The sequence below is a fragment of the Lepidochelys olivacea genome (assembly GCF_965140295.1).
Source record: "Lepidochelys olivacea isolate rLepOli2 genome assembly, chromosome: 10".
Taxonomy (NCBI): domain Eukaryota; kingdom Metazoa; phylum Chordata; order Testudines; family Cheloniidae; genus Lepidochelys; species Lepidochelys olivacea.
Genome location: NC_140420.1, coordinates 18,762,857 through 18,783,773, shown reverse-complemented (window position 1 = coordinate 18,783,773; position 20,917 = coordinate 18,762,857). Strand labels below are relative to the sequence as shown.

At 43.1% G+C, this 20,917-nt stretch overlaps 1 long non-coding RNA gene across 2 annotated transcripts in view; it reads right to left on the bottom strand.

Moving 5' to 3' along the window:
• The window catches only part of LOC311526909, a 61,755-nt gene extending 53,485 nt beyond the window's left edge, over nucleotides 1–8,270 (bottom strand). For both annotated transcript variants that reach the window (XR_014713184.1, XR_014713185.1), the window contains exon 1: nucleotides 8,181–8,270. This is a non-coding gene — a long non-coding RNA (uncharacterized lncRNA). The remainder of the gene's footprint in view (nucleotides 1–8,180) is intronic.
• Between the last annotated feature and the right edge of the window lie 12,647 nt (nucleotides 8,271–20,917).

The following is a 20,917-nucleotide window of genomic DNA, read 5'->3' as shown; positions in this document are numbered from 1 at the left end:
TGCAGATTCCCCTCCTGATCCATACACTCACAACCACCAGCAGCAATATGCACAAGGCACTTTGAAGTGTAGCCTTGTCAAGGTTCCTCCCCCACTCTGAACTCTAGGGTACATGAAAACCTCCTAAGCTTACTTTTACCAGCTTAGGTTAAAACTTCCCCAAGGTACAAATTAATTTTATCCTTTGCCCTTGGAATATCCACTGCCACCACCAAACTCTAACTGGGTTTACTGGGAAACGTAGTTTGGACACGTGTTTCCCCCCAAAATCCTCCCAACCCTTGCACCCCACTTCCTGCGAAAGGTTTGGTAAAAATCCTCACCAATTAGCATAGGTGACCACAGACCCGAACCCTTGGATCTGAGAACAATGAAAAAGCATTCAGTTTTCTTACAAGAAGACTTTTAATAGAAATAGAAGTAAATAGAAGTAAAGGAATCACCTCTGTAAAATCAGGATGATAGATACCTTACAGGGTAATTAGATTCAAAACATAGAGGATCCCTCTAGGCAAAACCTTAAGTTACAAAAAAGACACAAAGACAGGAATAGTCATTCTATTCAGCACAGTTCTTTTCTCAGCCATTTAAAGAAATCATAATCTAACACGTACCTAGCTAGATTACTTACTAAAAGTTCTAAGACTCCATTTCTGTGCTATCCCCAGCAAAAGCAGCATACCGACAGACGCTTTGTTTCTCTCCCTCCTCCCAGCTTTTGAAAGTATCTTGTCTCCTCATTGGTCATTTTGGTCAGGTGCCAGTGAGGTTACCTTTAGCTTCTTAACCCTTTACAGGTGAGAGGATTTTTCCTCTGGCCAGGAGGGATTTTAAAGGGGTTTACCCTTCCCTTTATATTTATGACAAGCCTACAGAGACTTTTTGTTTTTATTTTCAGTAAAAGTACTGGGATTGACAACTCTGGAGACCAAAGTCCTCAGTATGCCCACAATACAGGTACATGTTGCCTCAGCCATGCCTAGGAGTAAAAAGGGAGTTTGGTATTCATGCCATCTCAGCCCTTGGCATCTCTGATAACACTAAGCAAGGGGGTGGCATTGTGATAAAGCATGAACTATTCACAGTCAACTCAATTTTAAGGACTTATTGAGCCAGCTGTACCACCAGCGGGCTTACTTTTGAGTACTGGGAGACGTAAAGTAGTGCCTGACCATTAGCACTGCTGAATCATAGGACAGGAAGGGTCCTTGAGGAGTCATCTAGTCCAGTCCCCTGCACTCAAGGCCGGACTAAGTATTATCTAGACCATCCCTGATGGGTCTTTGTCTAACCTAAAAATCTCTAATGATGGAAATTCCACAACCTCCCTAGTGCTAAATCTTGACATTAAGGAAGTTTTTCCTAACTTCCAACCTAAACTGAGCTTGCTGCAATTTCACCCCATTGCTTCTGGTCCTATCCTCAGAGGTTAAAAGAACAATTTTTCTCCCTCCTTCTTGTAACAATCTTTTACATACTTGAAAACTGTTACCAGTCCCGCTTCAGTCTTCTCTTCTCCAGACTAAACAACTCCAATTTTTTCAATCTTCCCTCATAGGTCTTGTTTTCTAGACCTTCAATCATTTTTGTTGCTTTACTCTGGACTTTCTCCAATTTGTCCACATCTTTCCTGAAATGTGGTGCCCAGAATTGAACACCATACTTCAGTTGAGGCATAATTAGCATGGAGTAGAGCGGAAGAATTACTTCTTGCGTCTTGCTTACAACACTCCTGCTAATACAGCCCAGAATGATGTTTGCTTTTTTTGCAACAGTGCTACACTGTTGATTCACATTTAGCATGTGATCCACTATGGCCTCCCATATCCATTTCCTCAGTACTTTTTCCTAGGCAGTCATTTCCCATTTTGTATGTGTGCAACTGACTGTGCCTTCCTAAATGGAGTACTTTGCATGTGTCCTTATTGAATTTCATCCTATTTACATCAGACCATTTCTCCACTTTGTCCAGATCATTTTGAATTTTAATCCTATCCTCCAAAACATTTATAACCCCTCCCAGCTTGGTATTGTATGCAAATGTTATAAGACTACTCTGTATGCCTTTATTTAAATCATTGATAAAAATATTGAACAGAACTAGACCCAGAACTGATCCCTGCAGGACCTCACTTGATATGCCCTTCCAACATGACTGTGAACCACTGATGACAACTCTTTGGGAATGGTTTTCCAACCAGTTACGCACCCACCTTACAGTAGCTCCATCTAGGTTATATTTCCCTAGTTGGTTCATGAGAAGGACAGGCAAGACTGTATCAAAAGCCTTACTAAAGTCAAGATATTCCACGTCTACCGCTTCTCCCCCATCCACAAGGCTTTTTACCCTGCCAAAGAAAGCTACTAGGTTGGTTTGACATGATTTGTTCCTGACAAATCCATCCTGACTGTTACTTATCACCTTATTATCTTCTAAGTGTCTGCAAATTGATTGCTTAATTATTTGCTCTATTATCTTTCCAGGTACTGAAGTTAAACTGACTGGTCTGTAATTCTCCAGGCTGTCCTTCTTCCCCTTTTTATAGATTGCCACTATGTTCACCCTTTATCATTCCTCTTCTGGAACTTCTTCTGGAAACCAGCCTAAACTCCAGGTATATACTGGAGCTTGAAAACACCCTGGTACTTTAGAGGCCATCTGTATGTACACTGTCCATAGTAGACCATGCTTTTGAGTAAAAAAAATTACTCCTCTTTTTTCATTGCCAAAGAGGTAAGGATTTAATTTTCACTTCTCTCAAATCTTATCACCTTTCTTGAAAGCTCCAGGCTTGCACATCAATGGCATTAATAATGCTACTGGGGATTTTTAGTAGAAATCTCTGGGAGGCAGGAAAAAAACCTTTCCCATCAGGTCAGCCGAGTGGCCCAGTGTTTAGTTAATGCTCTGGACTCTGTGACATAAGAAACCTGTGTTTAATTAGCCACCCTGGTCTGTTGTAACCCAGGCTGGCAAGAGTTAAGGAGACAGTGGAAGCAACCTGCAAAGCCCCTGGTATGGTGGGAAGGAGTCTTGACTCACTCCACAGTGACCCCTCTGATTGGTCTAACAGGCTACAGAGTGAATCTTAGCCAGCCTCTCTTGATCGGGGGAGGATTATGGTGATACAGGAAGCCAAGTGGTGTGAACCAGTGGGATAGGATATTAGCAAACACTCCAAAGCCCCCATCATTCCCCTCAAAAAACTTTCCTCCATCTTGGACCCTATATTGGACATTTTAAATCTAGTCTTCACTGGTGTACCTGAAACTCAGACCAGCTGCACTTTCTTTAGCATAATTACAAAGCAGATGAGGTTCATGAAAAGCCTCAGTTCCTGCTACTAGTTAAAATGGTTTGTGTAGATGCGATATTTTATGTTCCTCACTAGAAGCAGGCAGGTTGTAAATACGATTGTTGTTTATCAGAAGAAACCCATCATCTTTCAGATAGGTGATTAAAAGAATCTAAAACTTTGATTGCATAATTCATGAACTTTTAACTGAGGTCCAACAGAAGAGTTGATCTCAACTAAATGTAAGCTCAGATGGCATTTCTACTTCATAACAGAGCTCTGATAGAAAAGAAAGGAAAAAGGTCATCCAGCCATATTAGAGAGCCTTAAGAAACTGCTCTTCTGAGGGCTATTGACTCATCTGTCTGTTTCAAATGCTGTGTTTAGGAAATAAAGAGAGTTGATGCCTCTTTGGGTACAAATATTAGAAAGGGGGGTGTTATTTTATTTATATTAAGTAGTATTTTGTAATTTTTTAAAAATCTAGGTCAGAATCTGCCTTTAAACACCCAAAATTACAATCACCTTTTCATTGCACAAAGTAAAATTAAACCAACAGAAAAATGCTTGCCTTGGACAAGAACTAGCTGTGTATGTTCCTTTGTACACACAAGATAACAAGACCCCTGGTCCAACGAGCTTAGAGTTTAAATTACGCAATAAAAAGGGGAAGTGAGAGGAGGTGATGTAGCAAATGAGTCTTAAAATACATGTGCTGCTGAGCACACATCTTGTTAATTTCAGCTTTTCTTTATTGTAAATTACTAATTGCTGGGAGTTTAAAGTCAGGCAGTCAAGCAGTAGACAACACAGATGAGATTAGCAGTGGAAGGCTAGCCATAATAAGCAACTTTTATTGAGGGATTTGCTTAGCAGCCTCCTGCTTCTCAGTCAAGTCTCTCAATAAAAGGGCTGCTCCAGGCAAAGTGGAGCAGCATGAAAAGCTATAGATTTTTCAAAGCTATAGTAGATCAAGCTATTGTTTTCTCCTAGAGATATTAATGAGGTAACCAGCCCCAGCACAGCTGTGGTGAGTCAGAAACAAGAAAAGAAAATACCTCTTTGGGAGTCAGTGGTAATTGTATTTACCTATAAATGACCAGGACTAAGCCCAGGTAACTACATTTGGAAGCTCCTCTCCTCGGTTTTTTCATTAACAATGGGCGATGCAGAAGCAGGCAGTTTTATTAAAGGCAAAGACCTTTATTAAACATATTGGCAGGCCAGTGTTGCAAGCTGAGACTGCTGTTTATCTCCAAGCCACACCCAAGAGCAACTCTAAGGGCATGTTTACATGTATAGCACTGCAGCGGAGCAGCTGTACCCACGTCGCTGCTCCGGTGCAGTGCGTCGGGTGAAAACGCTCTGTGGGGACAGGAGAGAGCTCTTCTGTTGGCATAGTTAAAACCACCTCTGCGAAAAGCAGAAGCTTTGTCGGCAGGAGAAGCTCTCCCATCAACGTAGCTCTGTGCACATGAGCGCGCACATATGTCAGTGTAACTTATGTCGCTCAGGGGGCGGTTTATTCACATCCCAGAGTGATCTAAACTATGCTGACATAAGCTATGTCTACACTACAGCTTAAGTCTTTCATTTCTGAATCTCTAGTCTAACACCAGTACATATCCCTCCTGAAACCTGGTCCTATTTTCTGCAGTTCCACTTCTCCCACGACATTCAGTATCTCTTGGTGATCTCCATCCATCATTGCCCCCCTGCTTCACACCTTTCTGCCTATTTGTTGCAAGCACCATTCCCCATACCATTCCTGAGAAGTAACTCCCAAACCTTTAAAATGTTCTTTAATCACTAGGCAGAAAGTCTGATGAGCAAAGCTAGGCAGTCTCTCCACTGCGATGATGAACACATCCTCTCCGCCGCACAGAGAGCTTGCCAACTTGGAGAGCAGGAGACTGGGGTTGAAAAGTTAACCAGATCTCAGCTCCAGGGCAATTCAGAGCACCTGACTGGGCCAATACACACTATCTGGTCAGAGATGGTACAGCAGTGTATATCAGACACCTTCTTTGAAGGTGGCAGGTTTGTGTTTAATAGCCTAGGTATATGTTTTCATTTTTAGAAAATAAGCTTAGGTTTGCAATCTCCATTACTTGTAACATTTCATTAGCTAGCATTGTCAGAACTCTGTTTCAGATGAGCTTATTCAAAAATAGTCAGGAAATGTAGGTCTTAAGTTACAGATGGGTTTGCTGTGACTGAATCCCAAATATTCAGGTCAAATTCTGCTTTTATTTACACTGGGGTAAATTCAGGGTAACTCCATTAACTTCAGCGAAGTTACTCTGGATTTGCCCTGGTGTAACTGAGATCAGAATCTGGCCCATCCATCTCTGTCCCAGACCTAGCACACAACTGGGCACAACATGGCATACATGGCCGTCGTTGTATGTTCACACTGCAATTCCAGGTGTGATTGCAGCATACTCACTAGCTTTATCCATGCCAGCATTACTAAAAAGAGTGGTGTAGATGCAGTGGTATGGGCTTCAATATGGGCTGTACTCACCTGCCTGGATACCTACTGATGCTCAAGCTGCCCCATTTACATTGCAATTTTTAGCAATGCTAGCATGGATACGTCTACTCGAGCTACAATCACACTTTGGAGTATAGTATAGACATGCCCTTTGCTGTGGATGGTATATCACACTCCTGTATCCCAACTTAGTTAGTCTCACTCGCAAGATGGCTACAGTTTCTGCTAATTCACCTCAAGACAATCTGTTTCAGAGGTGGACTAAAATCACTTCTGCTAGTTCTATTGACCTCTGATGCATGAATGCCATCCCTAGTAAATCATTCCCACTCCATATTTCTTCCCCAAGCCCTTCTCCTGTGCAATCGCCTTAGGGCCAGAATGCTAAACTGAAGGTTAAACTCACAAAGCTAAAGCCAATAAGTGGCCCCAGAATTTAGCCATATCTATTTCTGGTCCATTTTTCAGAGATTAAAAAGGTGCCTCTGGAGTCACTGTTATTGTCTGTCATTGAGCTAACCACCAGAGGTGCAAAAAGATCCATGTGATCAGCACCCTGCCAGTAAATCAGCTTTTTACCACCACAGCCATTCCAATCTCAACCAGCTGTGAGGGGAGAAGGCATCCTAAGGCTTTTATCAAGCCAGTGCAGAATGTATTGTTTGGTCATATAACCTATTCTGACCACTCTCTCCAGCAAAAACATCATGTGCATAATAATGCAGCATATAAATCACGGCTATTCATCTTTGCTCTCTGATTTATGGGAAGCGTTGTACAACTATCCTCTAATCTGGCACAGCCATACTTCTCATTTTAAACAGCACTTTCAGGGCATGAAATGACCCCAGTGCTTATGGACTCCTTGCCCCCTTTAGTGATGCTGTTTTTTAGATGGGCATGCCATTAAAATCAATTGAGTATATACGCATGCATGGTAATTCAGCAGCAGTGAAACAGTAAAGAACACTTTTAAATAGACTTTAGCAACCTGACCCAGTGGCTAGGGCATTGGTGACAAGAAATATGGATTCTTATCCCAAGCCTGCCATTGACTCACTGTGGGAATTTGGGCATAGTTACCTCATCTGTAAAATGGGGATAATAGTACTTCCCTATTTTATAGGGGATTGTAAGAATAAATAAAGACAGTGAGGTGGTCACATATTGTGGGAATAGGGGCCATATAAGTACAGAAGACAGATAAAAATGAGATCTGAATCTGGCTCAAAAGCTTTATATTCCTTTACCAATCAATCCAATCCCTTCAGAAATTTTAAATAATCAAACGTCAAGTTAGAGTATATACGAGTCACTTGAACTTTTCCAATAGTCTCATTACTGTTTCTCATAACAGGAAAATAATTTAAGATGCAGAGCCAGCCACAGAATTGTGGTGAAGAGGCTCATCCATTCTTCCTCTCAATATTCATACACATACACACCTATCATATCAGAAAACACTTGTCAGTCTACAGCGTGCTAACGCTGAGCTAACTTTGCAGGTCAGGCTTTTCGATTACTCTTCCTAGATAACTTTCAGATTATTTCATGAGCTAGCTTCACCACAGTGAAAACTAAATACCTTCAAGTATGTTTAAATGTCCTGCATAACAGCAATGTAAAAAAGGATTATTTTGTTTAATAAAAAATATTCACAGGTGGATTAGGTGTCCGAGATATGAAATTTTGCTTCAGGGCCTTTTGTTGATATGGACTATAAAAGGAACATTTTTATGCAGCATTTTTTATGCAGGTGAAATTAGAAGAAAGATCTGTGTCTACTCCAAAAAATATTTTTCACATTTTTTCCACTTGAATTTGCTTAACTATCATATTTTACTACTTGCCATTATTTAAAACCTTCACATTGAGCTGTAGCTGCTGGGGAAATAGGAGAGCACTCAGTTGAACGTAGCTCTGTATAAGATTATGACAAAAAGCAAAAGTATTTGCTCATGTTGCCTGATGAATAAAAAAGAGAGCTTGAATGATATCGTTGTTTCATCTCAATGATGCTATTGATAACTGATTCTATATTAGAAGAATAAAGGACTCAAGCCAGTGAACTGGAATGGAATAATTCCGAGGGAAAACCAATGTTTTGATTTAAATGGACTTACGTTATATCTAGTGATCTCTTTTTATTCCTTTTCTAGAGATTAGTTAGTGATAATGCCATAAATTGTAAAACCATTACTCTTTTCTTCTCTCTTGTACAATCAGCTATGTAGATTATGCAAAGAGACTTATTCACTCCACAGTTAAAACTGAAGTTAGCTTTCCTTTATAAACCAAATGCATTCCCACCCCACCAAACTAATTTGTGAATATCAGCTTATCCTCTCAGCTATTCAGTTCCTGCCACGAAAACTAAACCAGCCTACCTGAAGTTTCATGCAGGGATCTTATGCCAGGGTAGACTTTAAAAACAAAAACAAAACAAACAGCTCTGGGACAATGTAGACAAGGCATTTGTGAGCTGAGGGGTTCAAAGGAAGGACGTGACGGTGTTCGGAAACTGGGGCAGACTTCAGGAAAGGATCTTAGCCCTGCCTTTGCATTCCAACATTTTTTTCTAGACTGAGAATTTCAAAGCATCACAGTGGATTTGGTCACATAGTTTTCATTAATTTTAATGAAAGATGGGTCAACAGCAGCAGAATTACATCTCCCCAAAGTGGCATGTTGAAATGCATACTACCTTAGGGCTGTTGATTTCTGCTATGAGGTCCTATCACAGGACCCCATTAGTAGGTGTCCTCCTTACAAAAAAATTCAACAAAGGGATGTGCTATAACAGCAACCAGTGGCAACACTTACTACAACCCTCCCTGGCTCTAGTTACTTTTTACATTTTATGTTTGGACTAATGGATCCACAATAATGATCAGTGAAGAATTCTGGAAAGAACCAGAAATGTCTGTGGCCAAGAATCCCCATAAAAATAAATTATCCAGAGAGCCCTGGCTTAACTAAAAGATCCATTTTTGTCAAAGACAGATTTTGGTTTGGCTTAGAAAAATCAGCCAAGAATCTCTATACATCCATATGTCAGACACAATGCAGGCAACACTTAGCACAACGTTTCTTTGCATAATACACAGCAGAATGCTGTCTTTAATGAATATTTTAGCACTGATTAAGATAAACAAGGCTGTGTTCTGAAGGACACTCTCAGTTAAAAATGGCCCTTTGCAGTAAAACTGCACCAGAATTGCAAAATGTGAAACGTTTTTTTAAAAAAATACAGGAGGTAAAATATTCAAAAGTGCCTCAGGGCCAGATTTGTAAAGGTATTTAGACACCTAACTCCTCCTGATTTCAATGAGTGAGGTACCTAAATCCCTTTTAAAAATCTGGCCCCAAGTGATTTAGGAGCCTAATTCCCATTGACTTTCAATGATGTAAACTCTTGTGGGCAGGGACTGCCTTTTTGTTCTGGGTTTGTACAGCACCTAGCACAATGGGGTCCATGGCTTGGGCTCCTAGGTACTACTGCAATACAATATGTGCCTAAGCTACTTTTGAAAATGGGACTTAGGCTCATCAATCACTTTGGCGTTTTTTAACATTTTATCTTAGTTAAAGTTGTTGAGAAATATCCATACACACACACATATCATATCAGAAAATACTTTTCAGTCTACAGAGTGGTAACACTGAGCTAACTTTGCAGGTCAGGCTTTTTGATTACTCTTTCTAGATAACTTTCAGATAATTTCATGAGCTAGCTTCACCACAGTGAAAACTAAGTACCATCAAGAAGTGAACGAAATATCTATTATTATATAAAAAAGAGCCATCTCCCATCTCTTTCTGCAAAATAGCTCAGTCCTCTCCAGAACTAGGTGCTGGTTCCCACTGGAGCGCCTGGCTGACAGAAGTTTGCCCTTTTCCGGGGTACTTACTCCTGTCTAGGTGTTAAAGTGTGCTGGAAATGCACACCAAATAATCAACCCAGAATTGCTCCAGACACAGAAGCCTCATGTTCACGCTGTTCAACTACTATTGGCAGAGCAAAATATCTGTGGTACCCAGGCATACGATCTCATACCTTTCAACCTGCCAAGGCCCAAATATGGGACACAGTGTGGGGCCAAGACCCAAAGTCAGGAACACAGAAAGCTATTCATGCAGGAAACTCACAGTGCCAGGAAACTGTTTCCTCCAGTGAAAATAACTCTTCCTGTAACCTCACCAGCAGGATTCTTTCTGTGAAACAGGAACCTCTGGGACTAAATGAAGTGCAATTGAGAGGTCTGCTGACAGTGGGGACTGGAGGATTTACAGCTGTGAATGCTCTGTCCTACCACTGTGGAGCTTAAAAGCTGAACATATAGAGACAGGCACCTTTAAGAAGTGCGCTGATCCATATATAGATCTTCTTTCCCTGTATGAGGCTGCACCTCATACACCTACTCTACCTTGTGCACTAACTAAAGTCAGACCCTTTCAGAGGCTGCAGCTTGCAAGCCTGTGTGGAATCCTCAGAAATGCAGGCTCGCCATGTTGGGCTTGTGCCAAGATTTATTTGGCACCTGGTAGGGATGGAGTTGCTGGAGAAGTGGCCATTCAGGACAGCTGAAATGTTAAATGTCTTTACCTCATTATCCCATGCATTGCTCCTTGGGGAGTTTACACACAGTCTGGGTTGTAAATGGAGAGACTGGTTTTCTCCCAGATTTGACCTGTTGTCGCTGAGGCACTTTCTCCAGCAGAGCTTGGGACTCCTTCTCCCGACTCGTCTCCTAGCTGCCAGCCCAACGTGGGGCCAGTCCAACACGTCTGATGGGATTCCTTCACAGCTCTGCTCCCCACAGGCGCTTTCTGTAAATCTGAGGACAAATAAACAAAGACACCTTGAGTAGTTGTCTCTGGGTGAGTCCAGTGCCAGCTCCATGTACAGCAGTCTGTGTACTGACAGGGCCAAGAGAATTCAATACCTACTGTGGGAAAGGAGAGAAAAGACAGGAAAGTAGCTTAGCGGGTTATTTCAACTAGGCATTGCTCCTGTCTTTGACTTTTCCCCAAACTTGTAGGAAAGAGGTAAACTTTCCCATGGACCAGTCCTCCAGAGAAGCGCTCATGTGCCCTTCTAGAGGTTGTTAGAGGTTTGTCAGCCCCTCTCATACAGCATTTTCCTTCTTCCTGGAACCACCAGGACTTACTGTTCTTTGAAACAGCTTCAGAGTAAACTTTGCAGGGTTACTGACTGTTAAAAATGTTGAAGAGCTTCTCTTCTGTGGCAGGGACATTGATGTCTGCAGGTGGCCTGATAAGTGGAAGGTTTCCATAGCTGCTGGCCTGGTTAACCTAAAGGGGAATGTACAGCAAGTCATTCAGCTTGTCTAGCAAATAACATCCTACTGTGTAACCCATTCTTCCATATTCCTATGTGTTTATTCTGCATGTTGCATGCACATAAGCATTTGTTGATTTCTTACCAGGGTACAGCAGTGCTTGATCCCAGAGCAGAAATTTGGGCTCTGTTCCAAAGTTCCTCCATAAGATTTATGAAACAAGACAGTTATCTGGAGTCACATGCCGACATTTTCAACAAACCAGGTGCTACATACATGACGTCACTGGCATCATTTCAGCATCCATCAAAAAGACTGAAACTTGACTTCAAGAAACAAAGCCAAAGTGCCACCAGATGACTCTAACCTCAACACAGAGGAGATGCCAAAAACCCAGATCCAGGCACCCACTCAGCTCTGACACAGGAGCTGCAGAAGCTCCGTAAAAGTGTGGGGTGGCCACCGGCACCTGAACCGCCTCCTACGCCACCCCTTCTTCCCAATGTCCCACCCCTGCGCCATCTCTTCTCCTCGAGGCTACGCTCTGCCTCTTCCCCACCACCCTGCCCCTGCCCCTGCCCTCTGCTCGCTTCTCTCCAACCCTCCCCCCCATTGGCATTCCTCGCCCTTATGGCCTGTAAAAAGTGATGGGGCATGGTCCCCTGATATCCCCCCTCCCATTTCTGATGCCCCTGCTCTGACCACACCTCCCTAAGGGTCTGTGCACATAACTAAGTGATCAGATTTTCGGAACAGATAGATGCTCAAAATGGCCTTAGAAAATTCCTGACCAAAAGCTATATATGCATAACTACATATGCTTATCTACCCATTTAGGCACAATGTGCTTGAGTTTTGAAAATCCACTGACTGGGTTTACTTCACCTTTGATCTCTCCTCCCTTGGTTAGTAGGCACTTTGAGGAAAAGTTGAGCAATGAATTCATGAGTAGATGACTGACCACTTCATAATCCTATGAAGCACTGAAATGACTACACAATGAGAGTGGGATCAGCTGTCTGCTTTAACCCTCCTCATGCTTCCTGGCATGACAATTAAGCTAAGCTAAGGTAGGCACGATCACTGAATAACAATTACCTTTTCCTCATGTGCATCTGATCCACTAAATTATCTGCAAAAATACACAACAGTATCTTTACTGCCTGAATTCTTTGCTCACTGCTAAATGGCAAATTTTGTTTGTGCTTAACAGCAGGATGTAGAAAATTACTTGGACAGCTTTAATTAATCTTGAGAATGACAGCTGAAGATGAACTGTAGATGGCTTCAATGAGTGAAGTCCATGTCAGTATTTTTCCTGAGAAATTTTTTTATGCTTAAGGACATGTTATTCCGAATGACGATAAAGTTTTGTTTATGAGATTTCATTTGTTCTTCTTCCCAATCAGGGAAGGCTCATTGGCTGTAATGTCTATAATTTTATACAACTCTCTATCTCCTTTCCACTAGATTTAAGCATTCTTTACCAAGTGTGCATAATCACTGTTCTACTGCACTTTGGAGAGGAACAGGGAAGTAAATGCACTAAGAACCATAACAGCAAAATGTGTGAAATATGTTGCTAAGTGTTTCTTAGCAAAAGAACTTGAGTATGACGTATAAACAATTATAACATCAATATGGGTGTGATTTACAAGATAACTAATCATAAATAAGTCTTCAAATTATGGAGACTATGAGAGATTTTGGATCTCTAGCATTGCGCTCCAAGCCCTGATACAGAGAGAATCTTAAAACAATAATTCGAGGCATTGGCAGGACTAGAAAACAAAAGGCATTGGCTCCGATTCATGCACTAAACGTTGAAGATATTGAAGTCATTGGACTGACAGGTGTAAAATGGGTGTAACAGAGTGGAGACTCAAGACCTTAATGAGGATGTTTTGCTCTTTCTTTAAAATGTGTTGTAATGAGTCACTTATGTGAAAGGAAAGACCAGTGACACTGCCAGGGTGGTCCAGAGACTCTTTTATTGGCTCAAAAAAAACCTCACACAGTTTCCAGTCTGGGAAGAGAAGTTAAAACCTCAAGAGTTAGTTGAGTAATGCAGAAGTCAGACACTCACAGGGGCATGTAGTGCTTTGCATAGGTGCTGGAACTAGGGGTGCTGGAGATGCGGCAGCACCCCTTTGTTTGAAGTGGTTTCCATCATTTACAGGATTTACAATTTTGTTTAATGGTTTTCAGCACCCCTACTATAAAAATTGTTCCAGCACTATGGTGCTCTGGACACATCTGAGTGGCTTTGGAGCACCCATGGCTTTGAAGCCACAGCATTAAGTGCCCTTAGCGGTGGTGAATACATCCGCTGTGCTGCTGCTGGCCTCGGAAGAGGGTAATTGCCACTGGAACCTGAGAATGGGCCCGATGACAGGTTCAGCTGTTGTTGAAGCACGAGGCCCTGCTGCAGACCCCTATGTTGGAGGAGCTGCTCCAAGGGAGAGAAGTTTATTGATGCTAGACAGAGGCACTGCTGTGCAGGAGCGAGAATAGCTATTCCTTGGAACTAAGAACACCTGCTGCTCTTATGTGACTTTTGTGTTATTGCTGTCAAAGGACATTTCATCTCGTTTTTGCTTATTGTCCCACAGCCAATTGTGCTCAGTTATTGTTTTTAGCTCTCTATAATATCGTGTGGTGTCATCTATTTCACTGCTCTCCTCAGTCACCATAAGACCTTTAGTTCCTTTCCCGGCACTTCCTCCATTCCTAGCTGTGCACCTGTGAGGCAGTATGTTTAACCCTCTGAGCAGGTTTGCAAGCTTTTTCCAAGCTGTCCTTCATAGACTGAGTTTGCCAGACTTTGGGTTTCCTTTCATGTGGTCTTTACTGCCTTATTTTTTGGTGGTGCCAACAGAGGTGAAAGTAAGTTGGTACGGTCTGGTATGACATACCAGCGAGAGCCGGTATGCCATGCCAGACCAGACCAGCTTCCCCAGAGTGGCGATTTAAAGGACCCTTTAAATTGCTGCCTGAGCCCGGCTGCTGGAGCCCCGGGGTAGCAGTGGCAGGGCTCCAGCGGTGATTTAAAGGGTCCGGGAATCCGGAAGCTGCTACTGCAGCGGAGCCCCAGGCCCTTTAAATCTCTGCCTGAGTCCCAGGGTAGCGGTAGCAGCCGGGAGCCCCTGGGACTCCGTCGGTGATTTAAAGGGCCCGGAGCTCTGCTGCAGTAGCAGCGGCCAGAGCCCTGGGCCCTTTAAATTGTCCCTGAGCCCCGGGGCTCCCAGTTGCCTCTGCAGCTGGTAACTCTGGGGGTGATTTAAAGGGCCCGGGGCCCCCAGCCGCTGCTACTGCAGCCAGAGCCCCAGGGCCTTTAAATCTTGATTTAAAGGGCCAGGGTATTTAAAGACCCTGCCTCTTCCAGTTGAGGCCACGCCCCCTGCTAAGGACTCTGGCATACCGGTAAGTCTTTTAAGTTACTTTCACCCCTGGGTGCCAAAGTGTGAGGCATCATCAGCCTATATCCCCACCTCCAAAAAAACCACTACCCACTTCCTGTGGATCTGGTGGTACTCTGAATATGGTGCTGTCTACTGCACCTTCATTGAAGAGAAGGGCCAAATCCCACCCTCATTTACCTCCATAGATCCCTATTGGCTTCAATGGGGTTGCAGGGTGCAGATAAGGGCAGAATTCAGACCAGTGGTCCCCAAACTGTGGGGCATGCCCCCTTAGGGGAGCATATAGGAATGTTTGGGGGGGCACACAGTGGGGCCTGGGCCAGTCCCCATGGGGAGAGGGTGCCACTCTGCCCCCCAGCCCAGCTCTGATCCCAGCTGCAGCTCCACTTCACCCCCTGCTCTGCCCCCAACCCAGCTCTGTCCTCATTCCCTCTCTGCCCCCAGGTCAGCTCCACCTCCAGCCCCCAACTCCTCCCCCAGCTTCACCTTCAGCTCAGGCTCCTCTGCTGAGCCAACTGTGCAGTCATGGGGGGGGCGTGGTGCAGACTGATTCCACTACTGGTGAGGGGGGGGTGCAACAGGAAAAGTTTGGGTACCAACCTTGAGACATGAGCACCCCATTTGAGAATATATGAGAGATGTCGTGTATCGTTGAGACATGGCTACAAATATAACACTAGGATATAATCAGCAGGGCAAATCCCTAAAATCACCCTCCATTGGGTGACCTGGTATGTTTTTTGTCTGTACTCTGTGTTTTAGATTTTAAGCTGACAGAGGTAGGGACTGCATTATTATTTGTAATGTGCACTGCTCAGCAGACTGTTGATGCTAAAATAATTAACATTAATAATGAAAATAGATGTCTCGAGTATATTTCTTGTGAGTAGCCTCTGTCCTACAGGCTATTCTTTTCCGTGCATTGTCAGCTCCAGTTTGGATGATCTCTGGGCACTGGGCTGTAGTCTCTTTCTTCCAGCTCTCACTGTGCACGAATGAGCACTGCAGATAAGACTCAGCTAAAGAATGTTGCAGCAGCAAGAATTTAATATGAACAGAATTCCGTTCTTCCTTTGACTTTCTGTTGCCCCTTCCAAGCAAAAAAGCATGGAAGTGGGACTGTAAGCTGGCTCTCCTCCTCACTGTAATGTATGTCAGTATTAGGCAAGCCAGATTTGGGTTATTTCACAAGGTGCTATCAAATTACTGGGAAGCTGCTGCTGTAGCCCACCAAGTGCCAGATGTGGGGAAGAGGAAGAGGCTCAAGGTTCTTGGGTTAAGGTTTTTTGTGCTGAGCTTTTCAAAGCATGTGTCTTACTTTTTTATTTAAGGCGACGGTCATTTTTTTGTAAGTATGTTTCTTGCAGTCAAATTATTCTGGTCACCAACAGTCAGTTTTCCCTTCTGTGGTTCATTTATAGTGAAGTTAATGAACCATCTGCACAGCATTTCTCTGCTTTCATAAACTAGTACAGTACATTGTCATTAGTGAACTGTCCACTCAGCAATTTTTAAGCTCTGCCTGAACATCCTTGTAAGCAAAAAGGTGCAGTTGGACGTCCTCTGAAATCTTTATGCCTTCTAATAAGGAATTTATCATCGGACTTCATTGGCTCTGTGCATGTCATCAGAAATGGCATCTATTGTCATATGATAATTCATTTTGTGGTTGAAACTTTTTATGTTGTATGAATCCTTGTGTAACCACAGTAATTGTTCCTGGGTGGGCACAAGAGAAAGTGGAGAAATTTTGCAAAAGTTCTAAGCTGGGATTTAACCAAACATAGGAGAACTTTTTCAAAAGCCCTGATGCTTAAGAAAAAATATTTCATAAATACCTGCTTATGCTAATTAGTCTCCCATGGGTGCTTAGGTGATCGTATTTTATTTAATCTTGTACATATTACTTACCCCTGCACATCTGTGTGCTTATTCCCTTTTGTTCTTTGCACCATCTTAGATCACAACAAACATTTTCTAATGTGAAACTTAATATTGAAAAATTGTACTACAAATTGTAATTACCAGAAAAGCTGACACATTTTATGACATGAACTAGTCTCTGAACAAACATGTCAGTGGTGATGCTGTTGCTAATTGGGCTAGATTCTGCTTTCAGAGGCATGCGTTTGACTCCCACAATCATCTAAGGATACTATTTAGCACTTATAATATCTAAGTGAGAAAAATTCTCCAGCTATGTTCCTACCATTTGTGTAACAACAGCAAAATACTGTTATTGCCAGAAGAATTACAGTGAGGTATAAGCACCTGTAGATAAAGTAGGGACACAACATTTTGAAAGGCAACAATTGCTAGGAGTCTAGAATTTATTTTCTTACCAACCTAAATGCAAAGGGCACACATATTTGTAAGTTTGATTTGATTCACAGGCTGAGATTTTTCCAAGCTGACTAATGGATTTGGCTGCCCAGCTACCATTAAAGTTTAGTGTAGCTGCACATCCAAATTCCATTGGCAGCTTTGGAAAACTCTGCCAGAGATTTTAAGGCTAGAAGGGAACCATTATGATCATCTAGCCTGACCTTCTGATACACAAATGATGCAGGGATGCAAAGTATCAATTCGCCAAGTTTAATGAAAGGGGCATGGGAAGCCTGTGTCTAGTCAAGGACAACTTTGAATGTTCCAGGCATATTTCTTGCATCTTTGCCTCATAGATTCTTGATTCTTTTACTTAGGATGGGCTGAGGTGGTGGCCTTTTGTGTCTTTCCTTATTCATACAACAAATCACTTTTTAGTCATCTGAAGTAGCAATGCCCTCCTTTATGCTTTTCTGACCTTTCCACACACATTGCTGTCACTCTCCAGGAAATATGGAAGGAATGTGAAATTGCAAAACCTGAATTATGATAAAATATACCACGTGTGGCATTTCAAACCTGTCCTTCACTTTTGGGTGGATGTTTGCAACTTGCAGGCATGCTGGATCAAGCAGGGGCTATTATCTGCTGCAAAGGTCGAGGCAGGATTAGTGATGTTTTACAGAGAACCAAAACAACATTCCAGCAGTGGTATATGCCTTGTAGATTTCCTTGAGATGAGGTACTTCTTCCCCACGCCCGCCATTTTCCTCTGTTGTTAAGATGCCAGTCAGGACTATTTCACAAAGACTGGAAGCATTCAAAGTACAAGATATTAAAAGAACAGTTTTCAATTTCAGTTAACCTTTACAACAATAACACTAATTTGCAGTCCATTCATAGTGAATGCAAAAGCCTGTTTCCTGCTCTGAATTTCATTCTGCATCAATTAAGGTTCTGAAGTCAGTCTAATAATGATGTATGGTTAACACAGGGTCTGTGTCTGAGAGCTAAGAGGAATGGAAGGAGAATGGATAATTACAACAGTGCCATTCTTTGAACTGTATGTAAGGCTTTCTCTGTTCCTAAGTTTTTCCAAGGGTATAGATCTCTACCATAAAAATATGTTTCAATGTGAAAGCTGGCAAAACCCAGGAGAGGAAAATTCTCAGTGATTGTCAAAAATAAATAAAAATGGTTCAGCTGGTTTTGAATGGGGTGTGGTAAAGTAAAAAGAAAATTTACCATTCTAACCAGTTTCCATCCCTCCAATACTTGGACAGCTTAAAAAATACCTTTTTTTACACTGATGATTTCCAAACCTTTTATTGTGTTTATTCACATTAACACACTCAGTTAGTACATGGACACAGAACAGTGTTGTGCAATGGTTGCTAAATTCTCTGGCTTTTTATTATAGCCATAAAATCTTGCCACAAGACATTACAGTCAGCCACAGTACCTAACTAGAGATGAGCCATTCCTTGGCCAGCTGATGGGCTGTAAGTGCAATGGCCCCATTCAGGCAGTACAGAGATCCCCTTCTTCTCCCCCCCCCCCCCGCCCGCAGCATGAGAACACATGGGGACATTGGGCCTGATTCACCCCTCACTGCCACCAGTTGTGCAATGGTGTCTCTCCATTCAGTGGAATGTCTGTTGATTTACACCACAGAAAATGAGAAGAGAATCAGCCTTCTTGTGCCTGAGGCTACACAGGGGACACCTTTGGAATGGTTCTGGGTGCATTTACACACAAGGGCAGCTTTGATAACTGGTGTGGCAGGGTGGGCTAGATCAGGACACAGCCCACACCCTCCCTGTGCTGGCACCAACATTGTAGCCAACAGCAGACTCAGAGTCCTTGCTCTCCCTGGGATTGCACACAGTGTTGTACAGGTATGACGGCCACCATCTTGACCAGCACATGGAGGGGATTGAAGTGGGGACCTTCAGTGTTAAGAGCACAAGCTTCCTCAGCAGACAACTGTAACAGACTCACATCCTCTGTGATCCAGGCACGTCCTACCCACCACACTGGGGCTGACACAGGGATCTGTGGGGAGGTGGGAAGGTGTCCTGCACCCTCCTCCTCCCTCTGGCACTCTCATTCAGAGCCAAACTGGATCTGGCTCTGCATACTTGACACCCTTCACTCGTAATGTGGCCCTTTCATAAAACCCCTCCGAGAAACGATTTACAAGTCAGGATGGGTTGGATAGGCCACACCTGAGTGGCACTGCAACCCCATGTGCCAGATCACATGCCCAGAGCAGGGGCCAGGCCCAGCCCCATGGAACAGAAGCCTCCGGAGCTGCTGGGTGAGTTTTTCCATTTTATATGTCGTTTTGTCTCATATTAGTGAAAAATGTGGGGCTCTACAATTGCTATCCTTGCCCTCAATGGCTGCTTCCAGGATGTGCCCCCCGGTACAACTCACCCAAAGGAGATAGGGAGAGATAAGGAGGAGGCAGGGTCATTGCTCTTCCACACCTACCTACAGAGCTAGCTGGACATAGTGAATGGCACGAATGAAGAGGAACAGGCTGCAACAATGAATGATGTAATGTCCTCACTCCCCTTGTGCACCAGGGAGATATGGTATGGCATCATGTCATTTACATAGGACTTTTGCAAAATACAACAGTATAACCTTTACATTCAGTAACAGGTATAGCGGAGAGTGGTGATAGATGCAGCATGATACTCTAGCTCTGCTAGCTTTCCACAATGGTGAATTGTATCCTGCAGCAGATAAACATTTAACAGCTGCGTTAATCAGTGTTACTGTAAATCAGAGGTGTAAAAGCACAAGGAAGTGGGAAAAGGCAATGATCTGCTGACCCCTTTAAATGCAGAACAGAAGTAAGGACATATATGGTTAACAAGCAGCCTTGTTAGAAATAGCTAGAAAACATGGGGCTTGTGTGTGTAAATTAAAGACTAGGGAAATAATGGGGAGAAACTGGAAGAAAATCAATTGTACAAAAAGAAATGGGGGGGGGATTTAATGGCAATGATGCTACATCAGTCAGTTATATTTAAAAAGCTGAGTGAATCTCAGAATGTCAGCCAACATCCCACCATAACAACAAACAAATTCAGGGGCAAAGGGAAGTTTGTGTTGGTAAGGTGACAAACAACAATTAGTTTCCTGTCACAACTTGCTTCAATTTTACAAACAGATGCTTTGTGGAGGGTAGAGCGGAAAATGGCCAGCATATTTTCCTGGAGTGCACCATGCAAAGGAAAAGGATAATCAACCAAGGAAAAGAAAGATTTAGAAGTCATTTCCAATGACTGCTAACCCCCACGTGCAAATGCCTCATTTTCCCCATCTGTAAAGCAATGCATTACTTGTACTGGCTGCAGTACAATTTCGATGTGGTGTAAGGCAATCATGGATACTGTAACTGACCATCTGATACAACAAGATTTTCATATACTTAGTAGCATCCCAAGTCTGGCACAAGTTCAGGAGAAACTGCTATACGCACTTCAGCCACTAGGTGCCCTAGCTGTGGTCCCTGATGGGGTCCCAGTAAGCAACCACACACACAGTTGCACCCCTTAGGGTGCAGTCTAGCAGAACAGAACAAAGGTAACTATGGCCTTTCAGCTCCTCTGGCTAGGTCCTGGCCTGTCCCTTCTTGTCTCTCCGTGTATAGAGGACAATTAAGTAAATAACTGATAAATCCCACTGGCCAAGTACTCTCATTGGGCCTTCTGCATTGCCTGTCTGTCATCCAGCTGCAGTGGCTCAAAGGCTGTTCCCCTTGTAGCCTTCTGCTGCTGGTCCCCAAACCTGAAGCATCAACAGCTTGCGCAACTCCCACTCTCTTTCTGTCCCCAGCGCTCAAGCTATCTGCTGTTGCTGGATCCACACAAGTAAGCGCTCATCTCCCTAGCCTATGGCCCTCCAAGTCCCTCTTAGATTTCTTAGGATTTCTTAGAATATCAGAGTTGGAAGGGACCTCTGGAAGTCATCTAGTCCAATCCCCTGCCCAGAGCAGGACTAATCCCCAACTAAATCATCCCAGCCAGGGCTTTGTCAAGCCTGACCTTAAAAATTTAT